Raw genomic sequence first — 25473 nt, 5'->3', positions numbered from 1 at the left:
CTCTCTATGAGAATGTTTTATTTTCTTACAATACAACTTTGAATTCACAGATATTAAGGGTAGGAACTGAATCATAAAAAGAAAACAAAACATAAATTCCCGTGTGAAATAGTGAGATGAAGAACCCTGGATCACAATAGAGATCCAGACTAGAAACTCCCTCTCCAAATGCACATGATCCAGAATCATTCCTTCTGTTCATGCCCTTACAGAGCCCTGCAACACAGCTCCCTCCCTGCATAGGAGGTTTGTGTCTGTACTCACTTTGACTTCTCTCTGTGTTTCTTCCCCACCATTATACATGGACGTGTGATTGACTTTTAGACTGTCCTTTCGCTGATACGGTGTGTTCTTGGCAATGTCTCTGGAGATGGTAAACCAGCTTTCATGGAATCTGTACAATATGTGATATCAACAGTACTAATAAGACACCCTGCAGGCCTGGAACTTGGCTCATACAGGTCATGGAAAAGTTACTAAATGTAAATCCAGAGTTTGCACATTAGAATCTCAAAAATGTCTTATGCTCCCTCAAGTTTCCTTCAGACTCAACCAGTTGCACATTGCAATTGCCATTTTCAAACAAAATATATGCCGGTCATGAAAGCGATCACACATGTCAACTGTGTGCAACTCATACCCACTCACACACACTTGCTCTCAATAGCATTACTTATTAAAATAGCTGCCTGAAAAACCCAGCTTAGTACAGACTCCATGATGATTTTGTGTTCATACAAATTTCAGAACAGCGACTCTTGTAGATTATGGTACTGAGGATCTTCTCCAAGAACTGTTTTGTTGGGATTGGGGTGTTTTTTTTATCAGCATAAGGAGGGCCTTTATTTGCATATGCTTCTCCTAGAGAGAATGAGCCTGATTCACAGATAAAGCAGTCACAAAACCCCATGCTTCAATCCCTGAGCGTTTCACCTCTGAGAGTTTCCCCAAGAAGAGGAAGAAACTGACATATTGGCAATGAGGCCTATTTTCCCAGGTGTATTAAATCAGAATAAGAGCTAAATTTGAGTAAATACATCATGAGACTATATCCAATGGACTATGTGCAGATTTGCATGTGAGTGGTAACTTTGTAATAAAGTTTAAAAGGGGTCAATCTGAGATGAGAATGTTGGCTGCTTCCTCATAGAACACATTCCCTTCCGTGACTTCTCCATTCTTCAAGAACAAGGCCTATTCTTTCAGGCCACAGAAAGTGATGAAGAAGATGGTTGAGGAGGGAGACACAAATTAAGTTTGAGAACAGCTTTGGGAATAAAGGCAGTAGTCCTCTCCTCTCAGGGACTTATATCTTTCTAAGATACTCAGAACAAAACCAAGAGCATTTAAATTGTCAGATACACATTTTCTCTCTGCAATAGATTATGTAAAATTAGATATTCAAATATTTGAAGGTCAGCTAAATCTAGAAATCTCATTGAATTCAGCCAAAAATAGCTCCCATTCAATGTGTGCTGTAAATAGGAGTGGCTTTTGTAAGTCACTAAGAAGGAAGAACTTTTCTTTGACAACTACACTCCTACATCTACTCAAGAGTTATTCTAGTGTGGAAAGAGTACATGCAACACTAAAAAAATTACCTTTGACACAGGAAGACATGTAGTATCCACAAAGTCATCATTAATAAAGTTATTCACACCTAATCTTACATTTCATACAGGATCTTATACCAAAATAGCTGAAATTCTTCACTTAAGGTTGTGTGTCAATGGATACTGGGAATGTTACCGGTATCAAACAACAAAATACTAGCAAAGCCACTAGGAGGAGGATGAGCTCATTAATAGGACAAATGTGGACCCTCTGGGTGAAACCAGAAGGAGTGGCCGACATTCTTTGGGGCTGTGAAGGTGAAGATACAACATCCAGCATGAGGAACTGAATGATCCCGTTTGGCCCTAAGCTCTCCCTGAATCCTGAATTTTCACAAAATGTTAGTGTGTTTCCTGGACTATCATGGGCTGCAGGTTCTGAAGGATAGACTGATATAGGATATTAACACCCAGATAATAAAATGCAGTTGGCGAATTTATGTATTTTCAGATGGGATTCCAGAAAAGATACACACACACACACAGCCACAAAGGTTAGGAAAAACAACCAAAGCTGTCCTGACCCCTGAGATTTCCCCAAATGTTGGAAACTTGACTGAATAATTTGTGGTAGTAGAGCCCTGCGTTTGCACTCTACCCTGGGGTAAAAAAAAGGAAAACAAAAAAAGCAAAAATCAGCAACAACAAAAATTGTGTCATTTGAAGAAACAATTCAATATAAAATAGGCAGACCGCCTATCTTTTATTAAATTATTAGCTAGATGATTGCCAGAATTCCTCAGAGTGTGCTGAAAGAACATACTGTTAGACTTTCAGCCAATACTCAAACACTTAATAGATACCTTTACCCAGGCACCATTTTCCTGAAGTATGATTGGAAAATATTTTATCTGAGCGTCTTGAGAACTCTGATGCAGGGACAGCTGGCAAAGTCATTTCCTGTCCTTAAAGGTTAAGAAGCGGATTGTTGCTGTGGGGCAGAATATAGTTTTGGTTACAATATAACTTTGAATTCACAGATGCCAGGAGTAGGCACAGAAGTATTATTTTTTAAATTAGAGATTTCCCACAAGGAACTGAGATTTCTGAGAATCCACATATAACCACAGGAAACCAGCCTTGAGCTCCAGCTGCTCCTGGGTCTGAGTCCTGTGCTTTGTGGGTCCTGCGCACCCCCTGGAGACCAATATCCTCCCACCAGGGGAAGTTTGTGTCTGGGCTCTCACTGACTTCCCCTCACTGTGTCTCTTGCACAGTAATACATGGCTGTGTCTTCGGCTTTCAGGCTGTTCATCTGCAGATACAGCGTGTTCTTGGCGTTGTCTCTGGAGATGGTTAATTGGCCCTTTACTGAATCTGTATAGTATGTACTAACACCAGTACTAATGCCTGCGACCCACTGCAGGCCCTTCCCTGGATACTGGCGGGCCCAGCTCATCCATGGTCACTGAAGGTGAATCCAGAAGCTGCACAAGAGAGTCTCAAAGACTCTCCAGGCTTTCTCAGATCGCCCACAGACTACACCAGGTGCACCTCACACTGAACACCTGCAAACAGACACTCTGATTAGATGACTTACATACAAACACATGCACTCACAATTATACACACACACAGCAAGCTCTACAATGATTACCATGTAAAATGGCCAAAATGAAAGCCACGTTTGGTACCAAATTCATTATGTGTCCTCTGGACTAGCTCTTGCTTTCAAAATATTAACAGCAGAGACCCCAGAAATGGGTACTGTCCTCTGAGAAGTCCCACATCAGGGCCTGTGGTTGTTTTATCAGCAGGCAGAGAGCTGCATTTGCATGTCCCCTGATATTTAGAAGCAGATGAGTAGAGAATATGGACAAGAGTTCTCCCTCAGACTGAACGAGCACTCCCAACAGAAAACAGCTCTTAAGCAGGTTGTTTATCAAGCATTGCTTTAATTGTTATCAATTATCAATCTTTTTAAGAAATAGTTTTCAATTTGTAAACTTTATATTACATACATAACAAACTTTCTAATTGAGTGGTATGAGCATTCACAATGCATCCTCTCTGATTCCCCTTATGGTGTGGATTCACATGATGATAGTGGACCGTTCTATTACCTGTTTCTTGTGTGGGAACCTTACTGATTTTCTTTCCTTCTAAGCATTTCCATATTTCAGTGATATTTGTACAGTGTGGACAGGAAGTTCTTCATAAAGCATGTCCACAAAACATGCAGAATGGTGTCTCCTCTCCGGTTTCTGATCTGAGAGATTCCAGTCCTCCTGCTTTTGTGATAATCAGGAAACCTGGCTATTTATCACTTTTCTTCATCTTCTAAAAGAGTCAGTTTTCATATAATCAGCTTACTGGTTGTGTTCCTGTTATTTCATTTATCTTGGTTACTTTTTTATTGTCTCTCCCAGGCCCGTGCTACCTATGCCATGGATATTACCTATGCATACTCACCTTTTTCTAGTTCCATTAGTTGGAAACTGAAGTAATCAATCTCAGAGTTTTACTTCTACACTATACAACTGTGTGTTGCTATGAATTCCTCATTAAGTTCTCTTCAGATGAACCCCACGGTTTGTTGTCTTGTGATTTCATTTAATCCAGTACAGCCATCTAGGATGTGAAAATCATTAAACACATGTTCATGACACAAATAATATAGTATATATCCATATATTCATCACTCACACTCACTGCCATGAGCCAGTGCAGACTCATCATGACCCTATAGACAGCGTAGAATTGTCCTTGAGCACTTCTGAAACTGTAACTCTTTAGGGAGAAGAAAGCCCTGTTTTTCTACTGTGGAACAGCTAGTACTTAAGAACTCCTGAAATTTCAGGTCGCAGCTTAATGAGTAACCAAAACACCACCAGGATTCATTTATGCATACATATATTTAAATGTGTTTATGCATACAACATATAAATGAATGAATATTGAAATTGATGTGGTGTTTTGTAATATTTAGGAAGACAAGATTCTCAGAGAAAATGTTTTGGAGGGAAAGGAAACCCTAGATACTAAGAGGAAGCTCCTTGCTCCCATGCCTCCCCCATTGCCCTTGCCCAGAAGTCTGGCTCCTGTGCTCTGTGCAGCTCATGTGATCCCTATAGACTAAGGTCATTATTACAGGGAAGGTTGTGCCTGGATGGCACTGAGTCCTCTCACTGTTCCTCTCACACAGTAATGGACAGCTGTGCCCTCAGTGGTCATTGCGCTCAGCTGCGGGGAGAACTGCTTGGTGGATATGCTTTTGGCGCTTGAGAGTCAGCTGCATTAAGGCAGGTAATTGTTTCCTGATGCTCAAACATATTGATAACAAGTGCTGCAAACTTTTCTGCTGGTTGTGGTAGATTCAGGTCCAGAAATATGGAGCCACAAGAGACAGCAAATCTTAGGGAGAGGATTTGTGAGGGATTCATCACTCCTGGGCTCAAATCCTTATGCTGTACCTGTCACGGGGCACCCAGGACAGGGAGGAAAAAAATCCATGCTGACAACTAATGTAAGTCTCTTTTATGTTAACCCATTTTTGGAGTCTCTTGCTATTACCAGAGACATAACTTCCAGACCAAAGAATACATGAAAGAAAATAAAAACTTGCGGACAAGTTATACAGTTTCTGGAGAATTGTGACCAGTGTGGTGCCTTTCACCATGTTTTGAACTTTAACCTGGAAATTGAAGGAGTGATCTGCATGTTAGAGCCCAAGGAGAACAAAGTAGAGATACTTTCAATCTTTTCTCAAAAAACCGAAAAGAGAGTCTAATGTCTTCATCTTCTCTGGAATTGGCTTCCATTTATTGAGAACTCAAGTTCCTTACACCAAAGAGTGGAGAAAATGTCTGGACACAGAAAGCTTAGAGAGTGTTAAGAAATTCTGATTTCATTAACCCCCAGCTGACAGTGGATATTACTTCTACTGTGTTCTCTCATTTCTCTGAATAGTCTCTTGAAAATTCAGTCCTCTTTCTTTAGCCTAACATGTAAATTAGCACGAGTTGTGATGGTGGACATGTACAGAGTTTTGAGATGCAAATGGGCAAAGGACATGAATAGATACTTGACTAAAGGGGACATTCAATTTGCAAAGATACACATACAAATATGTTAATTCCCATTACTCATTGGTGGTGTTATTGTTTATTTGGTTGACTTTGTTTTTGAGATCTTTTCTTGGAATGGTTACAGAATACCTGGCCATATTTTCTGGAAAACATTTTAAGCACTTTCACGGAATATTTTTTCTAAAACATATATGTTTAATACAACCTGTAGTGTGGTTTGTTTGTTTTTTCCATGAATTTTCATTGTGCATCACAGTAATACAGAATCATTGAAAGCTGTAGTAGTTTCTCTGTGCAACACGCTGTTCTGAGCAAATAACCTGAGAAGCTGTACTAACTGAAAACTATGACATCAAGATTGAAGGAAGCCAGGTTCATAATCCGGCACATGCAAATGACATAAAACTACATGTTGTAAGACAATATGACTTGTAGAACTTACTGATAAAGAGCAGGGATTACTGCCTTCACTTTAGATTAAAATTCAATGTAAAGAAAATTAAACTCCCTAATATGGGACCAATGGAAAGTATCAGGATAAATGGGGATAATATTGAAATTTGGAAGAAGTTCATCTCTCTTGGATCTACAATCAATATTCATGGAAGCTTGACTCAATCAACTGCTGCATTTAGTTGAGGAAACCTGCTGCACAGACCTCGTCAAAGGTGAAGAGCAAGGAAGTCTCTTTGAAGACTCAGATGTACCTGGCCCAAATTATGAGGTTTCCAATTGTCTCATGTGCATGTCAAAGTCGGACAATGAATGAAAAGGATGAAAGATCAAACGATGTACCTGAATTATGGTACTGGAGAATAATTTGATGGTAGGATGGACCACCAGAAGAACAAACAATTGTATATTGAATGATGTGCAATGCTTAATAGAAAGAAGGGAGGAGGTGATTACTTCATCTCAAGTACTTCGGACATTTGTTAGGAAAATCAGAACTTGGATAAGGACCTAATGCTTTATGAAACATAAGGTTATTAAAAAAGGTAACCTTTAACAAGCTAGATTGGCACAGTAACTGCAAAAAAGGCCTCATACATCACAACTGTGAGAATGAAGCAAGACCTACGCTTCATTCTGTTTTCTCTAGTGTTGCTGTGGGTCCAAATTTATTTGATAGGACTTAAAACAGCAAAATGCAAGGTCAATGACAAACATTGAACTCAATGCAGAGTAAGTGAAGGCATTCACCTTTCAAATTGGAATCAGATAAGGCTATCATTAAATACCAATCTTAATTCGTATTGTGCTGAAACTGTGGTAGTTAAATAATCTGGTGTCAGCTTGAGAATATTGAAAGTGAAGGGGTGGAATTTAGCCTGTCAATCGGGTCACAGCTTGATGACCTCATTTGGTAATGCTATGGAAATAAATAGCTTGCTGGAGGAGGGATACACACTCACTCTAGTTGTGGGATACAAAATGCCCCCCAGCTTTGTCTCACACAAATTTCTGACAAACAGAGGTTATTTGAAAGCTCATGGTGGGAGGTCAGATGCTTAGACATATTCCTCCTGCAGGCATCTGTTCCACTCTAGGTGGGGTACCCACCCAACTGTTAATGGTTTCCATGGAGAGCCAGGAAACAGGTCAAACCTGCTTGGTGACATACAAAGTTAGGCTGCCATCCTGAATCTAGGATCCACCCATCTTATCACATGTAAACCCTTAATCCCTCCTCTTCCTATAGTGTATGTACCCCTATATCACCCCCCCTACCACTACTGTATTACCTATTCCACAACCCTTTTCTCTGATGTATGTCTTTACCTGTAATTCGGGGGCTTACATGCCCCACCCAAAAGAAGATATATAAGCCTGGGTTAACAATATAAAGCCCTCTCCCCTCACTCTCCCTGGCTCTCAGCTCTCCCTTCATCTCCCTCCATCCTTGCTCCCCTGTTCCCTTTCCCATTGTCCTCCTTCCTCTCCCCCTCTCTCCTGCCCTCCTGTCTCCCATCTCCACGTGGACCACCAAGTGGGGCTGAGGTGAGCATGCTACCAGGAAATGTGTCTGACTCCATTATTTCAATCTCTCTTCTAATCTCTCCGTATTCTCTAGGACTTTATTATAATCTTTATATATCTCAACTGTACTATTGTGCCTATCAAACCTGCAATTAGTTGTGGGAGGCTGACCTTTACCTCACACTCCCTGTGACACGTTCCTGCTGATAAGACACATGGAGCTACACTAGATTCCTGCAGCTGGAGGATCCTGTAGCATTGAGAGTTTCCATTGCCTCTGGATCCACAAGTCTTTCCACCTACTGGCCTGCGATCTTCCTGTATCCAGGGTCATTGCATGTGTTGCATGAGTCTGAAGCGGTATTTTTAGATTGGTATTGGACATATGGGTTAATATAGGACGTATGGACTTGGATAGGATGTTTTCTCAATATACAATTGCTCTTTTATGTAAAGGTCTTTCTTAAACAGATTTGAGTGTCTATGAGTTTGTTTCTCTAGTCCACCCTGACTAACACAAACTTTGAACAATAGCTATCAGTCAACAAATGAAAACCAAATGCATCCTAAATGGCAACAAAGAGGTAAAACTCTCTATAATTGCTGATGACAACTCTCTGTAATTGCTGATGATTTTCTAAACATAGAAAATCCAAAAGCCCTAGAAGAAAATTGTTGAAAGCTCTGAAAAGGAAATCAGAAAATAATATCATTTACAATAGCTATCTAAAAGATAAAATAAATGGAATAAACCTAAGAGAACCAAAGTCTTGTAGAAAGAAGTCTATAAGAAAAACACTACTCCAAGTTACCAAAAGAAATGCAAATAATGAGACTAATGGACCATGTTCATGAAGCAGAAGGCTCAGCTTTGTGAAAATAACACACTCTAAGCAATCTATAATTATAATGCAATTACCATTATAATTAACTTCTGACCAAGATCCCAGTGTCTATCTTCAAGGACATGGAATTACTGACCATATTTTAAAAGAAATGGGAGGAGATGAGTCACTCAGGGTTCAGTGTAGCAACAATGAAAATCAAAACCTTCCTCTAGTGCTTGAACGCTTCCTCCCCTCAATTCTCATGATCCCAATTCTGCCTTGGGGACCTGGTTAGACCAGAGGATGCACAGCGGTGCAGTAAGGATCTGGAAACAGGGAATCTAGGACGGATGAACCCCTCAGGACCAGCGGTGAGAGTGGCGACACCTGGAGGGAAGGGGGTATAGAAAGGGAGAACCGATCTAGGGGATCTACATGTAACCTCCTCTCTGGGTGATGGGAAACGGGAAGGAAGGTGAGGGGAGAGACCGGACAGTGTAAGATAAGATAAAATAATAATTTATAAACTATTAAGGGTTCATGGGGGAGGGGGGAGAAAAGAGGGAGGGGTAGGGGAAAAAGGAAAATGAGATGATTCCAGGAACCCAAGTGGAAGGCGAATTTTGAGAATGATGAGGGCAATGAATGTATAAGGATGCTTTACTCAATTGATGTATGTATGGATTGTGATAAGAGTTGTATGAGCCCCAATAAAATGATTTATTAAAAATTACTCTTCAACTTAAAAAAATGAAACAAATCCATCATAAAAAGGCCAAAACTACACAGACACTCCATACCTAGGAGATCCAGTGGTGTTGTAGATTACAAAATAGACTACTATTTGCAAGTTCTGCAGTTCAAGACCATCATCTAATCCTCAGGAGAAAGACAAAGCTTTCTGATCATGGAAGGTTTTACAGTCTCAGAAATCCAAAGGGGCAATGATGGTTTGTCCTGTACAGTTTCTATGAATCTTAATTGATTCAACAGCAGTTAAGTTGGGTGTTTGGGGGTGGGGGGACAATCCCTATAACTGCACCTGAGATTGACCTATGGGAAAACGGACAATCACAGTTTAAGTGGATCATCGCTAGACTTGTCTCTGAGTCCCTAAGACAGTCTTCTCTGGAAATGTCCACCTGGAAAAAAAATCACTCACTTGTGTCTCAGGTATTCTGGATGTGAATGAGCTAGTTTCTAGAGAATATACTAGAACAGATTGATCCATATATAAAGCCAAGGGTCACACAGCAGAATATGTTTCACAAATCCAGGCAGATGAACTACCTCAAGAAATGATTTCAAAATACTTTCCCTATGCAAATGAATGGATTGAAATTGAGGACACAACCTTGTATGAGTGTGCAAGATAAAAACAAATTTTAAAAAAATGTCCCCAAACAAAGCAACACACTCAGGGAATTAAAATAGAGATAAAATGACTCCAGGTGGGAATACACAGTTAAAATGGAGTCGGCATAAGTCTAAACATAGGACAAGCTACTAGAAACTTCTTCAGAGGAAACAGAAATTTACCTTTGGGCAATAAATAAGCAGGAGCAGCTCCCACACTCCCCCGGCTTTGTAAAAATTAAAGAAACAACGCAAAATTCTTGAAGAGTGTATGTGGGAAGGGAGATCTTCCGTACTTGGCTCTTGCCCTTCTATCGAGACCAATACGCTTTCCCAAAGAAAGACTGGCCTTCACTTTGGCTGAGTTCCTGCTCACTGAACCCCATCTTTGTACAGCTGGGCCTGTCTCTTTCTCCTTTTACTTGCCACCTGCCAGACTGTTGACTGATAGCCACCAACCTGGGTCACCTCGCTTGAGGCCTCCAGTCCTGGAAGGACTTAGCCCAGCTACCTGGGAATGCCAATCATGTCTCAGTGCGCCGTGCGTGCGCTGGAATATCACTTCAACAACCTCAAGGGTGGGTGTACTCCCCGCAGACACCCTACTGGCTGGCAAGGAGCCAGGGCATTTCCAGACCTGGGTTCTCCCCCCGCCCCGCTCCCCGGGGAAAGTTACTGCACAGGTCACAACATTGGGCAAACCTCAGGAGGAAGCCCTAACGTTCTGTGCACCAGCTGCAACCACTCGCTTCCTGAATAGCGTTCACTTCTTCATAGCGAGAGAAGAAAGGGACCCGGGGCTCATCTTTGAGCTGAAGATGTTCCAGGAGTCTCGGGGAGGTGGCACACTGTATGGAGACAATGCAGGGGGCTTAGGAGAGACCTGCAAAGGGACTAATCGGGAACACAGACGCCCAAAGCCAGTCTGGGATCCCCCTTTCTCCAACAGGTTTCTCGCAAGGAATTCCAACCAATCCCCAAACAGGGGGATGGGACCAGTCTCTGGGACACCCTCCCACATCTCACCGTACAAGGGGAGAGGTACTGGATAAGAGGAGGTGAGGGGAGAAGGGTGCTTGCACCCGAGCCAGGCTGCTGTGTGCGGCAAGGTCACCCCAACTGGTCACCAACACGACCCCAACGTGGGCGCGCCGACTACACAGAGCTCAGGCTGCAACACTTCTCTGGCTCCACACCGTGCACAGCAAGTAGGAACCTAGCTATGACCCTCACTTCCGGCTAGGACACTGCCACTTCTGTCCTGTCTCAGCGTGACCCGGAATAGGAGAAGCATAGTCATGGGTGTGATTGGGAAACACATAAGTGGAAATTCAGTCAGGACAGACTTCATTAAGCACAGATATTCAGGAAAATATGGATGTGGTAGAGGTTAATATGGATGTGGCAGAGACATCAAAAACAGTAGTTCCTGGTGCTTAAATTCCCACCAACGTATCTGAAAGTTTGTTCTTCATAACACTGACCATACAGGAAATAATTCAGATGAGTTGGAAATAATGCAATGTGTAGGTCTTAGTGGGGAAAACCCCCCCCCCCCACCAGATTCTTATCCTGAAAAACGGTTAGATTAGTATTACATGTATGATCAAAGTCACATATCCCATACAGCACTGAGCTAAAAGCACCAACCTGTGACATTCAGTATCCACATCGGAAAAGGTGACGCCTGAGTCACTGTGATAGTGGGTCAGGATGTCATTCTCTTACAACCAGAATCTCACAGCTGTGCTCAGGGCCTCATAAAACAATTAAGAATACACTTCTACCATATCGACACAGTTGTATACAAAATAAACTGAATATGTTCTTCAGCTCTTGGATAGTCGAGTACATTTTAAGTTCCAGGTGGTGCTTATACATGTCTGAGACTGAGAAAATCAACCACTGCATCACCTGTCTAGTTTTGGACTATTGTCTATAAGGACACTACTTGCTGTGGTAAAGATGAAACATGTTCTATAAAATGTAAAACACAAAAGCCTAAGGAGCTGTTTCTCTGCTCTCTGTGGTTCTATGAGTCAGAATTCACACAACAGCTCTGACTTTATTGTTCTTCTTTTAAATGTATTTTCTTATTCCATATATGTAAAACCTTTAGAGTTTTGTGTATTTGCAAACCGGAGGCAAAAACAAGAGATATATCACTTCAACCATGGAGCTTGGTAAACAAGAGGAAAACTTTTTAGATTGAAAGAGGCTGAGACAATGGGCTCAAATATAAGAACAATTATGAGGACGGTTTAGGGCAAGCCAGTGTTTCTCCCTGTGGTGATATGGTCACTATGATTTGGAACTAACTTAGTGACACCTAACAACCTCTCTTGTACAGGGACTGTATGTACAATAAGTACTGAAATGTTAGAGTGTTTCTTTTTAAAATAAGCAGTAAAGTAATAATCATTCCAGAATCTTGTTGAAAAAAAATATAATCATGGTTTTAATATGTATACCTGCAATATGAATCAATAGTAAAGGACAAAATTGAATAAATATAGATTTGTACAAGAAACCTTTTTATTAATGCATGAGAAACTTTAAAAGAAAATTTTATGACTACAGAGAATATGGGGTAAAATTATTTATAAAATACACTCTACAACAGAATATATGATACTAATATTTTAACAATAAAGGAACATATTTGATGATTACATAACTATTGGTTTAGGTGAGTGAGTAGATCATACATCAGACCAGTTTATCTTTACATTTGTGGAAATGGGATGGATTGAGTTAGAGAGCGCCTATCCCTGACTTTGAGTTCATATTTCAACTTGATTAAGTGGGATTATTACCAGGGATACAAGAATGTTTTGATATTAGAAAATATTAATGTAACCAACCACATAAATAGGACAAATAATAAGAACCATATCATATTAATAGATGCGTAAAAGGCATTTGACAATATCTACTACCTATTCCTGATAAAAACCCTCAATAACATAGAAATAGAAAGGAGAGACCTCAACACATGAAATATATTAAAGGAAACATTCTGTGTAGGACAATTAGTTGACTGTAACTTGGTCAAAATAGACACTTGTTCACATAGAAAGGTTTCATAAAAACCTATGTGAACATAAGAACCCACAGATTGGGGGGAAATAAATCTTAAGCAGTGCTGGGAGAGAGAGAGAGCAAGGGAGGAGAAGAAGACAACAGGATAACTGGCATTTTCAGGGATTCCCCATCTTGATGCTCACCTGATCATACACAGGGAGCAGAGCCTGAAGCACAGGGAGCAGAGCCTGAAATCAGTGTCTGAGTTTCAGAGGCGTCCAGGTGAAAAGCAGGAGAGATGTGGTCAGGTGGAGCAGATGGCAGCAGATGCTGTCAAGTGTGTGTCTCTGTGGCCCTAGCTGCTGGAGTGTCTCTTGGGGAAATTCCCACTTGGGAAGCATGCCTTCCACCCATCACTTTTCTTTCAGTTTGTCTTTGTGCCTGGACTTGTGTGGTGTTGGGATTCAAATGCAAACGCTTTTCAAATGCAAGCTGGGCCACCCAAAGTGCTCAGATTTCAGCAGGGCTTCCAGACTAAGAAGAAACTACTAAGAATGAATCCTTTGCCTTGCCAGGCCCTGAGCCTCACCTCCAGGAACCTCCCTCCACGACACCCTCATTACCTCCAGGCCCCGCCCCTTCCCACAGAGACCACCCCACCCCCTCCCCAGGTGATAGTTTCCTGCTGAACCCATTTCCTCTGAGTGAGAAGGATCCAAGAGTGCGGCCCAAGAGCTTCTGTGGGTGAGTTTCTGTGTTTCTGTGCTGATCCCTGGCGCGGAATCCCCTGCAGGCCTGGAGTCCCAGCTGTGTCCGGGTTCCCGTGGACGTTACACTTCCCGCAGCCCATACAACAGTGTTCCAGGTCGCCGCGACCCCCTGGGACATTTCCAGTTAAATCCTTATTGAATTGGTTGCAGGCCTTTGCCTTCGGGCGCGGGAATACTCTGGCCGCTTTTTCTGCTCAGAGCTCCTCCGTCCAGAAAGGCGCGATTGCGTGTTTTTTTTTGTTTGGCGGGGGGGGGGGGGGGGGGGGGGGGGGTTGCCTGGGGCCTGTCCCTTCGTGTCAGGTCGCGGGCATGAGAGCATGGGGACCCCAGAGTGGCCTTTACTGAAAGGAGAGGCAGCCTTGCAGTCATCAGGCCACCCCACTGATGACCGAGGTCTGTATTAGAGCTTAACTTCTCAGCACCCTGCTTTGCAAAGGGGTACCAGAGCAGTGACAGCCCCAAATCCCCGCACAGATCTGGTCCTTGCATAGATTGCAGAGCCCCACATGGAGTGAGCCTCTATTGAGTGGTTTCTGCCCAGGAACCAAGGTAGTAGGTAATCTGGCCCTCAGGCTTTGCAGGGTGGCTTTGCTTCACCTCTGCAGGCAGCCCATGGAGAAGCAGTTTCTCTTGGAGGTTTGCCTGAGTGTGTGTCCTTGATGGAGGTCACCAAACTGGAGACAGTCCAGGGGACTCCTAGTCAGGAGCCACTTGCTTTTAGCCTTTCCCTGACTGCATTGGTCAGGAGGCCCTGGACCCATTTTGTAAGCCTGCTATCTAAGGATGGAATGTCTGCCATTGAGATGCATGCTTTTGTGAGTTTCCTTTGCCCCGCCCCTCCCCCACACCCTCTTTGGCTCACATCTCAGTTGTGAACCTTGGAAGCCATTTCCACCTCCTGTTGGTGGCTTCCTTCATTCAGATGATGTGTTTGTGCCCTTGTGCTGTCTTTGTCTCATAAGATTTAATAGATGTTCTCTTTAAACTATATTTAAAACGCGGTCTCCTTTTTACTCTACTGCATGTTCTTAACCATTTCTGCCCATCAAAAACTAGCTTGTGCTCTGATTTGGACTACAAAAGGAACTCCAATCTCAAATATAATTTACGGAGAACATTTATTAATTATTAAAAGAGACAAAGAGAATACAAAGACGCGGACCCATCACCGGATGGAGATCATAGTGCAGTTCAGGGAAACAGTCAAGTCGGGAATCGAATGAAATAAGATTGCAACAGAGGAAACGGTCACACGTTTCTGATTGGTGGAGCATCAGTACAGCATGTTATAAATGGGACTACAGAAGCAGGGACAGGACTGTAACTGAGCCACCTTCATTGCCAGATAGAGCATTTTACAAGATTGTTCCAAGTCCTTCTGACCCAGGCAGTCAGGGCTCAACTGCTAAGGCATTTTGGGCTCCTGACTATAGGACCCTCTGCATTACCTGGAGATCAGTGAATGGTGTTCACCTTCCCAGTTCCTCTGTCCCTGGGCCAATTTAATCTATTTCCTTGCTTGATGATCAGAAAGAATTCAATGGAGGCTTAATCTACAGCCATCTATCCTATAGCGCTTTACTCACTGGAGTGCTAAGACTTTAATCTCTAATACAGCTCCTGAGATTTGTGTCTGCAGATGCTGGACTTTTCCACTTGGCGTGTGAAGAGCCCCAGGCGGGGATGTTTCCCCTATAAGCCTCATCTCAGAGATTGGTTGCATTGATGGCTCATCTCTCTTTAAACTGCCACTTTCCCCCCTGCCGCCACCCTCTTATGATCCTTCTTGGCTCTTAGAGCTTGCTGGCCCAGATTTAATATCCACTCATATTTTTAATAGGGAGTTTTGGTTTCCTTTTACATCCTTTTGATTTGCAGGACCCAGCAATTATTTTACTTACTTATTTTCAAGTCATTTTATATATTAATGTGGAGAAATAATAGGTCTTCCCCTGTAGTGTTTCAGTTTTGAAAATCCACAGGGCAGTTCTACTCTGTCCTCGGGGGTCACTGTGAGTCAGAATTGATGTAAGTTAGTGGCACATGTGGTCAAGGTCAGCACTTTTTGGTAATTTCAGTTATTTTATTTTCACAGTGACATAGATTGAAATCCATCATTTATCCTACTGGATACAGAAAGCGTTTGAAATATCCTGATGTTTATTAATTAACCAGATGAATTTAGCTTCTATATTTTCCAGCTTATGCTTGAGTTGGTCCCCATCCTCCCCAACCCCCTCTCCCCACATGATTTATTTTGAAATCATTAATAGTGGACATACATCCACATCCTAATGGCTGCATACTGTGACTGAACGACCCTAAGTCTCATTTGCTAACCTGCTGACACTCGCCTCTATATTTCCATTGCTTCAGCTTGCTATTTCTGCATTGGTCCCCGGACCCACCAGATTCAAAATGTTAGTGGGCTGCTGCCCATGCCCATGTTGGATATCAGCAGGAAGTTCCCTAGCTGCTCCACCCCCCTTAGTCAGCGTGTACAGTTGTGATCGGAGGAGAAAAGTATTCCCGACCGTTCCTGGTTTCTTGCTGTATAAACCAGAGTTCAAGTAGTGCGCTTGGGGCCAGATGGATTGAGCGCCAGCTGTTTCCTGGCGGCCAGCTCCAGTGAAGCTTTGCATTTGATCCTTTTCCCTGTGGCCCTGATTAATCTTTTGATTTACTTTTTTTTCATATGTTAGCTCTTCAATTTGTTTGCATTTTCTGTTCAAGAACAGAGTCCTACTAATAGCTCTTCCTTTTAAAATTTGTGTCATGATTATTTCTAATAGAAGGCAACCTCCAGATATATAACTGTTATATATAGTAAGATAGCATGTTATTTTCTCTGTGCCCCACTGCATGGTAATGCTTGAATGTTCTAGCCTTTTATCCACGCGTTCTTGATAAGAGGCTTGTTTTGTCCACTGCGCTACAGTGGATTCTGTGAGTGATGTCACAGCACCTTCCACTCCTCGTTGGGGTTTCTAGGCTATAATCATGCGTTACCAGATGGCCACTTCATGGAGCTGCCAGTCCTTTAACCACTGGAGCAGTGGGGCTTCTTCACGGACTAATTTAGATGGGCCACACTGACATGTTATTCATTGCAGACATGGTGATTCTTAATGGGAATTATATTTGTTTTTGATTTAGTCATAATTTCAATGTAATATCCATGTGTATACATAGACAAGAATATGTGATCATGTTCAATTTCCCCTTTGGTTAGGTGTCATGGAGTTAGTTCCATCTCATGGCTATGTCATGTGTTATAGAGCAGAACTGTTCCATAGTTTTTCTGGAGCATCATGTTTGTGGAAGCAGATCTCCTGTTCTTCCACAGTAATGCGGGCTGTTTACCCCCATCAAGCCTCAGGGGAACAGTCTAGTGCAAGCTGTTTGTGCCACCTAGAAACTTTGTCCCACCCCCCAAAACAAACTCACTGCCACACAGTCAATTCTGACTCATAGTGTTCCTCCATAGGTATCTGATAACAAAATCTATACAGAAGCAACCAGCCTCATTTTCCTTTTGCAGATGTGCTGGTGAGGTTGAACTGCCAGCCTGCAGAGTAGCAAATGATACCAGAATTCATTTTTCCCCCAAAGGAATGAACCAAATCAAGCATCTGCCATCAAACCCACACCAACTCCTGGGGACTCCATGTGAGTCAGAGTGCAGGGATGTTGCCGAGGGGTTTCAGTGACTGGTTTCTCAAGTGCATCACCCAGGCTTTCTTCCCTGGAGACTGAGTAGACACAAACTTCCAGCCTTTCCATGAACACCTATCCATGGTAACCATTATCATGCTCAGGGACATAAAAAACTAAGCAAGACACACATGTGTGTATGTACACACATGCCAGAACCTATGAAACCTGGCAATCTATCAAAGAAGGAAAATTCAAAACTACAAGGAGATTGAGTTTCTAACTATAACATGAAAAACCACACAGTTGAATTTGTAAAATTTGCAGGACCCAGAAAAATAAAGTCATTCTGTAAATTTTCAGCTCTCAAGTTTTTATGTGTATCGTACATATATACGGTAACCTAACTGGTCTCTTTACCATAGATAGAGAATAAAATTAATATCAGCTTTAATAGATTTTTAAGAGAGATGCTATATGTAAATAGCTTAGTATTCTTTCTGAATTATCATGGAAGATGAACAGGGATCCTAAATACTTTTAAGATGTACAATATTTGAGGAATTAAAAAAGATTTATGACATTATTCTATTTAGCATAATTTTGCACTGTTTAGCATAATCTATTAGGAAAAGATATGCAGTAGCTTCCAAATGGAAAAATTCCATTATTTTTATTCCATTTTCCCATGGCCTTTTTCAAAAATCCCTTGTGCATTCATGGCATGAAGGATTGGCTACCAATGAGCTCCTTGTATCTCAATTAAGTAATACTTGTTAAATATCAATCATTTTGCCTACCATTGGGTTCCATATGGTGACCGTATGTGGTTTCAGAGTAAAACTATGCTCCGTAAGATTTTCATTGGCTAATTTCAGAAGTTGTTGATTTCTTCTAAGGTTGCCTTCAGTCTCTAATCATTTGTTTGGTAGCTGAGCACTCTGTTGCTCACACTACTCAGGGACTCCATTTAGGGACCTGCATCTTGAAGTGTGAGTGCTTGCAGGCAGAGCCCTGTGTAGCCTGATGTGTCAGGAATTAGCTTCCCTTACAAATTGGTGGGCCTTTCTGGAGCTGCTTTTCTTTTTCTGTAGGTCTTTCATGAGTTCCTGTAATGATACTTTATTGTATGTGGGACACGTGAACAAAGGAGTCCTTTTGTCCAGTGGGTTAAATATTGGGCTGCTGACTGCAAGGGCAGCTGTGCACACTCACCAGAAATGTGCAGAGAAGATGAGTCTGCCTGCTCCACTAAAGATGTGCAGGCGTGGGAGTCCTACAGGGAGTTCTGCTCTGTGATAGCTCTGCTGTGAGTTGGACCAGATGTGGTGGCAGGGAGTTATGTGCGGACAATGCCAACCCTTGTTCTTGACCCCTTATTAGCTATTTGAGGCTAAATGCAATTTGATTCACATTTTTTGTGTACTCTTGTGAAGTGCAAAAAATAGAATATTTTTTGTTGACAGTTTTGGGAACTGATATATTAGTGGAGGAGAGTTTTTTGGAACATGCTATTTTTTTTAATCATTTACGTTGGGCTCAGACAACTCTTATCACTATCCATACATCCATCCACTGTGTCCGATGTCTCCCTTCACCCACTTTCTGGTGTTCATCCCCCATTTGTCTTTAGTGATCTTATAGGGAAAGTGAGCACACAATGGTATGAAATTTTGGAACATGCTACTTTTTTATTGATTTCAATCTTTTTGCATTTCTTCATTGAAATCCCAACGACACACCTTTCTGACTTCCTTTATCCTTATAAAAATGTATTTGTTCAACCTGGGCTTTGACTATCCTTAAAACATAGCAAGTACATTTCTTCCTAATACCCTGTGGTCTGGTATTTTCTCCTCTAGGAACAAACTCTTTTGGACTACCCATTAGTTAATCCCATCACATCCTTCAAATCACTGTTTTCAATGAATGCAATTGATTAGACTACTAAGGGCAGATAAGGAAAACCACTTGTAAACAAAAGGGCCCCATAGGCAGGTACACAGAATGATTTCACAATGAAATCAGCTGAGAGAGTACCTGTTTTCACCGCCCCTCTGTATTGAGGACAGATGTTTGCTCTGGGTCCTAACTAGAGTAATTAATTAGAGGCATTTAAAAGGATGCTTTTCTTGTTGTTAGTTACCATCTAGTTTTCTCCAATTTATTACAACACTGTGCACCCATGGTGATGTAGTGTGCTATGCGTTGGGTTGGTACCCACATGTTCAGCCATTCAAAACCGCTCACTGGTCCACAGTAGAAGATGAGGCTTTCTACTCCCTTAAAGAGTTGCAGTTTCAGAAACGCGCAGGCCCTGTTCTACTCTGCTCTGTGGGGATGCTTTGAGTCAGAATTGACTCAATGACAGTAATTTTTTAAAAAAATGTACACCAGAAAGAAAAACATGCCCTGTGACCTCCGTACTCTGACTTCAACATGGTCAGCTTTTATCTCTGAGACTGGAATGGTGACTTTGAGCTCTTCACATATTGGTCATAAACCTGAACGTCCTCATTTGCATTTCTTTTAACTATTGCCTCTTTTGTTTTACTTTCTTGCTGGTGCTTCTTCATGCTCCACTTATTTTCCAGTGTGGGAAGTTCCATGAATGCTTATTGCTAACGAGCTTTTCATTTAGTGGCTGACCATGGAGCTTCCCTCTCCGGCCCCTGAAGACCTGGGTGCTCTTTGACTCCTTAGCCTGTATGTTTGAGAAACGGAAATCGAACTGAGCATTTGCAAATTCATCACAGAACCTTCCCATGTTGTTAGAATTTCCTTATCATGCCAGGGTTCTCTGGCTAGTGTTTCCTAAAGTGATCATTTTATTTCTCCCTACACTAGCTCACGAAATGTAAATATGTATGTGTTAATGCTTAGACTCCACCTCTGTTGCATTTCTCATAAGAGTTATTATCATTTGGCCTTGTGCTTTTGTTCTTGTTATTTACTGTGGAGTGTTTTCAACTCATAGCCACCTCATGTGTGCAGGGTTGAACTGTTGGTTTTGGAATGGTGTGCCCTCTCAGAACACATTGGTCTGGTTTTGTTCTGATTTGCTCAATGGTTTTTTATTTGCTCAATCAATCTAATAATTTCTTATATGCAAGAGCCAGTTGTACGGCCCTGAGGTAAGCAGTATTGTCTGAGGGTCCTGGCTTTTCCAGGACAATGCGTTCCAGTTATCTGAATTGAATAGATTGTTTTCTTCGTCTCCTCTTTGTACTACACAGAAGATCCAGATCATCTCTGTAACTGATGACTGACAGAATAAAAAGCTCTGGGCATATGAACAGAAATGTAATTGCCAGGCATTTAGTTGTACACACATGGACCTGCATGCTGACCTGGTTCAACAAGTTTTCATTTGAGCAATACTGAAATTGTGAGTAATGTTGGTGACTTCAGCTCTATCCCATTGGGAGCAACATCTGCTTAAAAGTGAGTGACAAGAGGACTAAATGAGCCAATGTGGCCAAATCTTTTTGGAAATTGCCTCAGAATCGTGGTTGCTGAATAAATGCAGTGTTTTATCATGAACATGTTGTGTGAAAGAGGCCCTAGTGGTTCACTGGTTTAATCGATGCCGCTGGCCAGACCCTTTGTGGCTCCAGCATTCCAGGCCCATCAAGGGAGGCCAAGGAGGCTGCGTGGGCCCGTGAAGATTTACAGACTTGGAAACACTAGCGAGCAGTTCCACTCCCTGTTTTATGGTCAAAATGAGTTAAAATGTACTTGACCGCAGTCCATTTGGTTTTGGTTCATCATGAAGGAATGGGAAGGCTTTAAAACCCGGCACCCGATGCACTGCTGTGGATGAGATTTTGAAAGGCTTATTGGATCGACACTAGGTTACACTGTTGTAGCAGAATTGTGGAGTGACCGTGACAGCTCATGCGACTTTATGCCATAGCTAGTTGGCCATGCTGTGAAATCTTAGCATAAAGTGCAACCTTTTCTATGTTGTTGTTAGGTGGCTTCGTGTCCATTCCAGCCCCTAAAGCCCTCTATGTAACAGCGCGACACACTGCCCTGTCCTGCACCATCCTCACATGTTCCCACGTTGGAGCCATTGCGACAGCCCCTGTGTCGATCCATGTTGGCGAAGGCCTTTCTCTTCTTTGCCTCTCTCTCCCTCACCAAGCACCATGTCCTTCTCCAGGGACTGGTCTCTCCTGAAAAGATGCGGGAACAAAAGTATGACAAGTCATGGAGGCCAGTCCCACAGCTGAGAGAATGCTAGTGGTCATCATGTTCAGCTAGTCGTCCTTCCATGATCTGCAAATGTGAAAAAATCTTTAAAAATCTAAAATGTGAAAAACATCTCAAAGCCTGGTATGTAAGTCCTAGTATCCTAACAGTTTAACATTGAAATGCACTGAAGTTCAGTCAACTTATAAGAAAATTGGAACCTAAGTACATTTTCCCAATCAGCAAAAAGGACATGCTATTATGAAACTGAATATATTGTGCTCTTTTGTCAGTATATCCTATGAGCTTAGTGTGTATTGATGTGCGTATCCAGTATTTTTTGAGGGGAGCAGTCCATAATAATTACATGACAGTAGCTTTGTCTCAGTGGGAAAATTTTCAAGATATCTGCATATATTCTTTTTTTTAATCATTATATTACAACTCATCACAATCCATACATCAATTGTGTAAAGCACATTTGCACATTCATTTCCATTATCAATCTCAAAGCATTTGCACTTCACTTAAGCCCCTGGCATCAGCTCCTCATTTTTGCCCCTCCCTCCCCACTACCCCCTCCCTTATGAACCCTTGATAACTTATAAATTATTATTTTGTCATATCTTATACTGTCCAAAATGTCCCTTCACCCACTTTTCTGTTGTCAATCCCCCAGGGAGGAGGTTATATGTAGATCCTTGTAATCAGTTCGCTCTTTCCACCCCACCCTCCCTCCATCCTCCTGGTATCGCCACTCTCACCACTGGACCTGAATGGATCATCCACCTTGGATTCCTTGTTTCCATGTTCCTATCTGTACCAGTGTACAGAGGGTATCTATATTCTATTGTTACCTTTCACTCTTGCCCGGTTTCCCTTTTCAATAGCTTGTCCTATCTCATTGAAAATACAAAATACACAAGCGTGCAACTGCAGAGTGACTGGAAAGTAGGCGAGTAACATAGACACTCTATAGAAAATTTCATAATTCCCCAAATAATCATCTCTATCACCAGGTAACACGTCAGCTCTTGATCACGTAGAATTCTCCAAGAGGATACCATGACTCCAGGGCTTTGGGTCCCTACTTTGTTAGTTCATACCAGCAGCTCTCCAATGGCTAAGGAGGGGCGACAGGGAGAAGCACAAATTCTGCAGTGTTTCCTAGTTGTCATCTTCCTTTCACCCTGTGCTTCCTGTTCTGATAAATATTCTAATTTCAATCCTCCCTCCAATGGAAGAGAGGATATGAATTTGGAATCGAGGCTTTTATTTTTGATCATTCATCTGATTTATGTGTTCTGACTGTTCTCTATTCTGAAACAGCTAGATAGAAATAAGGCTGCAGTTGGTCACAGACAAACTGTACAGAGATAAACTCATTATGCTAGAAGCATGCAGTCCTTGGGATAACATGTAATTAGTGAGGGAGTGTGTCTAGTGCAGTGGTTCTCAACCTTCCTAATGCTGCAACCCTTTAATACAGTTCCTCATGTGTGCTCACCCCCCAACCAAAAAATTATTTTCATTACTGTAATTTTGCTACTGTTATGAATGGGAGAACCCTTTGAGAGGGTTGTTCAACCCCCAAAGGAGTTGCAACCCACAGGTTCAGAACAGCTGATCTAGTGGGTGAAGTGGGTTAGCTAAACCCTGATGGAAATCCTTAGAGCAAGACCCCTGTGTCTAATGCCCATGTGAAGTCTCTGTTTCCCCAGGACTGTCTTCTTCATCCTTTCACATAGTGGAATGCATGGTACCTTGCCAAGCCAGAATATACGGGATGTTTTAGGACACTGTGGCTGTTGAGGAGGTGGCTCTGAATTTCTCCGAGGAAGAATGGGCATTGCTGGACCTTTCTGAGAGGAAACTATAGAGACACGGGATGATGGAAACTTTTAGAAACCTGGCCTCAGTAGGTATGAATATTTTCATTAAAAACGGAAAGATGTGTGCGTGCGTGTGTATATGTATATTTGTGTATGTTTCATACTCAGTGATGCTATTGCAGTATGTGAGCTGAGTAATGGGAATACTTTGTTATATAAACAAGTGTAGTACTTTCCTCTCAGGAGCATGATGTCATGTTTCCCCATGAATATAAGGCTCTTAGTGTTATACTGATTTCTTATATCAAGTGTGACTATGAGTCTACTAAGTTTCCTTACGTGTTATAAATGTGAGTGTTGACCTTTGGTGCAGAGAGGCTATGTGTGCATTGTGCCTTGTAAGAGCTCTGTGTTTTTTCAAGGTTAACATGATAGCTTTATCTATTTATTATCTATTTATCCATTGTGTGTCAAGCACAGTTGTACATGTGTTACCTCATCATCCTCAAAACATTTGCTTTCTACTTGAGCCCTTGGTATCAGCTCCTCAATTTCCCCCCTCCCTGCTCACTGCCTCTCCATCATGAACCCTTGATAATTTATAAATTATTATTTTTTCATCCTTACACTGTCCGATGTCTCCCTTCACCCACTTTTCTGTTGTCCATCCCCCAGGGAGGGGGTTTTATGTAGATCCTTGTAATGGGTCCCCCCTTTCTGCCCCACCTTCCTTTCACCCTCATGATAGCACCACTCTCACCACTGGTCCTGAAGGCATCTTCTGTCCCAGATTCCCTATGTTTCAGGTTCCTATCTGTACCAGTGTGCATCCTCTGGTCTAGCTGGATTTGTAAGAGAATTAGGTTCATGATAGTGGAGGGGAGGAGGAGCATTTAGGAAGTAGAGGAAAGTTGTATTTTCATTGTTTCTACACTGTACCCTGACTGGCTCGTCTCTTCCCTATGATCCTTCTGTAAGGGGCTGTCCAGTTGCTGACAGACGGGCTTTGGATCCCCAATCTTCACTCCCCTTCATTCACAATATGCCCGATACTGATCCCATCGACACCTTGTAATCAATCCATAGGTTGTGTGCTTTTTCCATGTGGGCTTTCTTGCTTCTAAGCTAGATGGCCACTTGTTTACCTTCAACCCTTTAAGATCCCATATGCTATATCTTTTGGTAGCTGGGCTCCATCAGTTTTCTTCACATTTTCTTTGCACACAGTTGTCTTCAGCTATCATCTTAGGAAGGTGAGCATCGTGGAATGCCAGGTAATAGAACAAAGTGTTCTTGCATTGAGGGAGCACTTGCATGGAGGCCCAATGTCCATCTGATACCGTAATACTAAACCTATTAATATATGCACCTAGATCTATTTCCCCACCCTAATATAAATATATTTACATATGCACATGCTTGTATTTAGACTTCTGTAAATGCTCTTTGTCTCCTAGTTCTTTCCTCTATTTCCTTTTACTTTCCTCTTGTCCCACTATCATGCTCTGTCTGTAGTTCAGTAATTTCAGGGTTTCAGTAATTCTTCTCAGTTACATTGCCTTGATCAATCCCTACCAGGCATCTTACACCCTCCTTGCCACTTATTTTGTGTCAGGGGAAAGGCCAGACCCTAACACATCACAGCGGGTCGGTTGGTGCAATTGTACAGTGATAATAAATAAAGATTATAGTAAAGTCATAGGGAGCATGAGAGATAGAAGAGAGATTGAAATAATGGAGTCAGACACATTTCATAGTTGCATGTTCACCTCAGCCTCACTTGGTGGTCCACATGGGGAGAGAAATATTTATTGCTAACCAAGGCTTTTATATCATCTGGGGATGTGCAGGCCCCCTAATTACAGGTGAAGAAATCCATCACAGGAAAGTGTTGTGCTATAGGTAATATAGTAATGGGAGTGGGATGCTGTAGGGGTTCATATGCTGTTGGAAGAGGAGGGAGTAAGGGTGTGCATGTGACAAGATGGGCGGACCCGAGATTCAGCATGGCAGCCTAACTTTGGATGTCACTGAGCAGGTTTGACCTGTTCTCTGGTTCACTGTAGAAATCATTATCAGTAAGGTGTACTGTAAACCCACCTTGCAGGGTCTAAATTGAAGCCTTTAGGGGGAAGTATCCCATTGTCCTTAACAGCAGGGATGGGCCCTATATGTGGCGGGACTAGACAGTCCTC

At 42.1% G+C, this 25473-nt stretch overlaps 1 long non-coding RNA gene across 3 annotated transcripts in view; it reads left to right on the top strand.

The window, feature by feature from the left end:
* The window catches only part of LOC142436506 (uncharacterized), a 66502-nt gene that overhangs the window by 22955 nt on the left and 18074 nt on the right, over nucleotides 1-25473 (top strand). Inside the window, exons 1-2 of one of the 3 annotated variants that reach the window (XR_012781977.1) lie at nucleotides 21139-21590; nucleotides 23195-23368. The exons of 1 other annotated variant lie outside the window; for it this stretch is intronic. This is a non-coding gene — a long non-coding RNA (uncharacterized LOC142436506). Of the gene's footprint in view, nucleotides 1-21138; nucleotides 21591-23167; nucleotides 23369-25473 lie in introns of those variants that run through there. One more of the 3 variants, XR_012781976.1, reaches the window with a different exon arrangement.

The sequence above is a fragment of the Tenrec ecaudatus genome, unplaced genomic scaffold, assembly GCF_050624435.1.
Source record: "Tenrec ecaudatus isolate mTenEca1 unplaced genomic scaffold, mTenEca1.hap1 Scaffold_3720, whole genome shotgun sequence".
Classification (NCBI taxonomy): domain Eukaryota; kingdom Metazoa; phylum Chordata; class Mammalia; order Afrosoricida; family Tenrecidae; genus Tenrec; species Tenrec ecaudatus.
The sequence above is the reverse complement of the archived record's forward strand: the minus strand, read 5'-3'. Positions and strand labels throughout refer to the sequence as shown.